This window comes from Impatiens glandulifera, chromosome 5, assembly GCF_907164915.1.
Source record: "Impatiens glandulifera chromosome 5, dImpGla2.1, whole genome shotgun sequence".
In the NCBI taxonomy this organism is placed as follows: domain Eukaryota; kingdom Viridiplantae; phylum Streptophyta; class Magnoliopsida; order Ericales; family Balsaminaceae; genus Impatiens; species Impatiens glandulifera.
The window spans coordinates 24,638,779-24,644,520 of record NC_061866.1 but is presented as its reverse complement, the minus strand read 5'-3'; positions in this window follow the sequence as shown (position 1 = coordinate 24,644,520).

Genomic DNA, 5,742 nt, shown 5'->3' with positions numbered 1-5,742 from the left:
AAGATACTACCGATCTTAAGATACTACCGATCTTAAGATACTACCGGTTACGCTTAGGATAAACCGACATTGAGATACTACCGGCTTACGTACCTTTGATATAAAACTAATCTTAGGATACTACCGATCTTAAGATACTACCGGTTATGCCTTGACATAAAACCGAACTTGCAGCCGATGAGATAAACCAACTTGAGAAAAAACCGATCAGCTTTTCCTTCCGGTTTTCTTTTATCTGCACAAAATTAACTTGATTAAGTTATTTATTAATAGTTAATTAATACTAATGATTAATTACCTATTTTTATATAACATGTATGTTGAAAAACCTCCCGGTTTTAAAAATCATGTTTTAATAAGTCATGTTTTTAGATTGGATAAATCCTTTTATGGTCTAAAACAACCTCCTAGAGCATGGTATGACACTCTCACTAAATTTTTTTTGATCATGACTTTACTATAGGATTTGTTGATAAGACTCTATTTAAGTTTGAAAAATATTCTCACATATTACTTGTTCAAATTTATGTTGATGATATAATTATTTTTGGGTCAACTAACCCCAAAACAGTGTGAAAAGTTTTCCAAGTTGATGACAGACAAACTTGAAATGAGCATGATGAAAGAGTTTATCTTCTTCTTAGGTCTTCAAGTTCGAAAGATTGAAGGAGGTACTTTCATTAATTAGGCCAAGTATACAAAGGAACTGCTAAAGAAGTTTGGCATGGAAAGTTGTTCTACTGCCTCAACACCAATGAGCTCATCGATCAAGCTTGATAAGGGTGAAGATGGTCAAAGAATTGACATCACTACTTATCGTAGAATTATTGGTTCTCTTCTTTACATAACAACAAGCCGTTCTCTTTGCTGTTGGAATTTGTGGAAGATTTTAGGCTAATCCTAAACAATCTCATTATGTAGCTACTAAGAGAATATTGAAATATCTTAAGGGCACTCAAAATGTGAGACTATGGTATCTGAAGGATTCCAGTTTCAATTTGATAAGCTACTCTGATGCAGATTATGCAGGTTGTAAAGTGGAAAGGAAGAGCACCAGCGAAATTTGCCAGTTCCTAGGTGACAGACTTGTCTCATGGTACAGCAAGAAACAAACATTCATCGCAACTTCAACGACTGAAGCAAAGTATCTTGCTGCTAGAAGTTTCTCTGCTCAACTTTTATGGATCCAAAAACAGTTGAAGGATTTTGGTATTAAAGTTGAGGAGTCTCCAATATTCTGTGATAACACCAGTGCTATTGCACATACAATCCGGTGTTGCACTCGAGGACCAAACATATTGATATTCGACATCATTTCATTCAGGATCATGTAGCGCTAAAACATATTCGACTAGAATATGTGTCAACCGACCAACAAGAGGCTGACATCTTCACTAGGCCACTCCAAGAGACTAAGTTTTTTACTTTCGAAATATTTTGGGAGTTGTAAATATTAACTAAATCTTTCTAAAAATACGGCATGCATTTAGGGAGAACCCTCCTCTTTTTCAAAATGTTCATATTGCATATTTTCTCATATAAAATCGGACATGCATTGAGGGAGAAGCCTTTACTTTTCAAAACTATTTTTTTTGAAACAGTTTTCATAAAAACACTATGCACAGATTTAGGGAGAATCTTCTGCTTCTCAAAACTTTTTTGTTGCATAATATCATAAAACATATGTGTGCATAAGTTTAGAGGATAAATAAATGATGAGACAAATAAAACCGTACAGTTTTCTCCTTTTGAAACCGATCAGATCACTCTACCGAGATAATTGTAGAAAAAACCGAACAGATTAAGTAAAACTGGATATTAAGTCAATCAGTTATTTCAACAGAATGAACAAATACCGATAGGTTATATTTCTGCTTCACGCGGAAGCGGTTTTTCTTCAGGTCTAAATAACTGATCCTTTAAATACCAAATTTGCTGACAACCGATCGGTTATTGACATGAAAAATTTCGGTAGTTTCATCTTCCAATCAAAATGGGACAGTTGTCTAGTTTTTGTCATTATTTGTATGAATTTATTTTTTCTCAAAAATCAAACAGTCATTCCTTAAACAACGTGAAGACTTGTGTCTCTCACCGTTAAACGGATGACTAACATCTCTGCAACAATTACTTTCATAAAGTTGTAACAGTCACTTTCTCTTGTCCAATGGAATTTAGGATGAATCTTAAATAAATGTTTCCCTATTTAATGATGCCTTCATTGGAGAAAAACTATCCAACTGAAGCATTCTATCAGTTTTTAGATTAGAACTCACTCTTTATTGATCAATATTCTCTCCTCTCAAGAAAAAGACTTTCTCTTCTTTGAAATCAAAGAAATGAATCTAGCTTTATCTCATAACACTCTTCTTATCGATTTTCAATTCGTTCTGTCAAGTGGAGATAAATAATTTGTCTATATGTTCATGTCCTTGGAGAACACGGGCTTAAGAAAATTTATTGAGGATCGTCATGCCATTTATGATGACATAGTATTTGAGTTTTTCGAAAATGCCAAGGTGTTTCAGGGTACACTCATCCTCTCCAAAGTTCAAGGAAAAAGAATTTATATTCGATGAAGAAGATCTTTCACGAAACTGCGAACTTCCAACAAAAGTCTTTTCTAATTTCTCCTCCTCCTCGAGTGAAATCATCGATGAAATGTCACGTTACTTTTCATATTCCTCCAATCCCGTTGAAACCCATGGAGCTAAGTCCCTCCTGAAAACCGAATTTCAGATTCATAATGATATCATTGGAAAATCAAGTTTGGCCAAAGATTCCACCCACATCTACTCTAAAAAGATTTTCGAGATGATTATAGTCATCGCGAGAAGAATTCCTATAAACTAGTTGAAGGTTATCTTCGACAACCTGAAGAAAATGATATCTTCAGATAAAATGCTGATCGGCTATGCGTCTCAACTAAGTGGCATCTTCTTTGACATAGATGCGTATATTGGACCAGGAATCGTCCCTAATCAATCCCAACTTCTAACAAAGGAAAGAGTTCATTCCTACATCGATAGGGTAGAAAAAGAAAGGATCAAGAAAGAAATGACCCTAGGGTTTCCAATTTTTTAGCTTTAGGATCCAAATCCCTCCATCATTATGTTTGGAAAAGTGAACCGGTTATTTTGTATCATGAACCGGTTATTATGTATCGACTATTTAGCTATTTATTAATGAAATCATGGTTTATTAAAAATAAGATGCATTACATAAATTTCCTCTTGAAACTGAGCGTCTGGAGGACTTGGAAACCGACCGATAAATTGAAGGGTCCCAAACCAAACAGCTCGAAGTGTTGCTAACCAATCGGTCTGAGGCTAATAAAACTGATCGGTCCAATTCTCTGCAAACTAATCAGCCCGAAACAACTGCTACCGGTCAGACCGATATTGATCAAGCTATTCAGAAGGAGATCCCAACTCCGGTAATGGATTCTCAACTACTGATATTTAGACAATTATGTTAGTCGCTGATGAGAAATCTACTCATATTCCAACGTTTCCACAAGGAATATTGTATATTGCTCCTCTTCCAAACAAATATGCATTAAGAAGGGCTCCGCTTGAATCATTTTCATCATTTACGGCCATGAGAATAACAAGGAAACTCGAAATCAATGAACCGGATCCAGAACCTGAACAAGAGGAAGACGTAGAGCCAAGAAAAGACAAGGAAATTTCTCCTCCTCCTCCTGACTCGCCTCTTGATGCTACTCCAGAGGCACAAACATCCATTACGTTGATTCATGAACATGTTGAAGTTGAAGCTATGGTTAAGATTGATATTTTCAACTCATGGGCGAACCTCATATTGGAAACAAATTTTAGTGAGGTATTTCTAGATGTAGTACACACTAAGAATTGGGCAAGGCTTTTAGAATTAGAGAAATCAGTTTTCTCCGTCACTAAAACAAGGAATGTCACTGAAGCTTTCAGAAGAAGTAAATTCGTAGAGGCTTATGCAAGGGGCCGCGCGATCTTCCCTGCCATCAAGACATGCTAGATGAACTTTAATCCTATCTCTTCCACATCAAAAACATATGCGGAGGTGATAAATCACCTAACTGGGCTACTGGAGAGGTACGTCTCCACTATACTCAAATATGTGGATATGGGTGAAACCTCAAAAGATTTTGGCATTCCTCCTCCTAGAACCGATCTAAATTATATCGACGAAAACGAACCTTTGGACTTCATTGAAGAGATGCTCCTCCCTCAAGGCGAAGTTCAACCTATCAAAATCGCATTAATCATCTCTGAAGAAGCTCAGAAAGAGTGGGAAAATTAGAAGAACGTGAAAAATCTGATAGCTATGCGGTAGGAGGACCCTTTGTTAAAAAAAGTATGGCGGTATGTCAAGGTAGGATTGGGAGCATATAATAAGCGTACGGAACCTACCTCTACCGATGAAACATACTAGGGTCTCCTTGGGACAATCTCTAAAGAAAATGAGCTTGAGGGTGGGCAAGATGAAGCCCATTTAATACCATCATCGGCAACGGACAAGGATCATGCCTCCTCTCATCAGGTCAAGAATCCTGAAAAAACCGGTGTTGAAGTTCCTCCTTTGGAAAAACCTGTCATTGAAAAAGAGATTAAAGTCTAGAATCCCAAAACACCAACCCCTGCTCAATCCAAATCGAGTAAATCTTCTAAATATAATGGGGAATGGAATCATAATCATCAGAACATGGATGAGAACCTTGAAGAATCATTTAGTCCGAAAATGTCTCTTCAGGTTAGTGCTCGTCGGGTTATTCCCTTACAATATGTCCCACTCAACTCCTATAATCAAAAGTTTTGAGGATTTGCGAAGAATAGAAACAGATACTAATCCCTCACATGATTAATATCGAAGAGTTTATCGTAAGCTGTTAATAATAGTTAAACTTTAGTCTCTATTAGTAGCACCGATCCCAACACAAGATCTAAGATTTATTTCCATGTACTTGGAAAGTTGGTGATATTCATGTTCTAAACAAAATTTATCCACAACTTTGATACAAATGTACACTCCCCAAACAGGTAGTCAATTATTTCCTCTTTTACTACGCATATTTGACAATTGACGTATAAAATATTAATATACTTCTTAATTTTACCTCTTGTCGCCAATCTTTTCCTAAATGTCATCCAAATGATGAATTGATGAATTGTTCTAATGATCTCCCATGTTTTTCCTGCCACAAACTTTTCATTCATAGTAGTATTCTAGCTCTTCGTATCAGTGTTTTCATTGAATTGTATATTATTGATCAGATTCAGAAGTCTGACTCCTTTTGGAATACTCCTAAAAATAGAGTTTCATTTTCCTTCTTGAATATCTCTGACTAAATACAAGAGACAATTTCTTCCAATTCTGACTTTGATAGTTTAGAAATTATTCTCTAGCCATGGATCGTTCCAAAATAATATTCTACTTCTATAACCGGTTTTGAAGTTCATCATCTGATATGCCTCTCCTCTAGTCTCTTAAGATTTTCTTCAAGGACCATACCATTTTATTTTTGTTAGGTTAAATTGATCTTTTATAAGTAAAAGTTATTTCAACACATTATGAATCATTTTTTGACATGTTTTTTTTTAATTTGGGGATATTATATGTGATTTTATATCAAATTGTATTTATTTTTAATTTATTTAATTTAATATAATAAAAAGAATATTATATTTTATTTATAAAAGCCATCTTAACCGAATCGAAATTATCGCGGACCCTGTTCAAAAACAT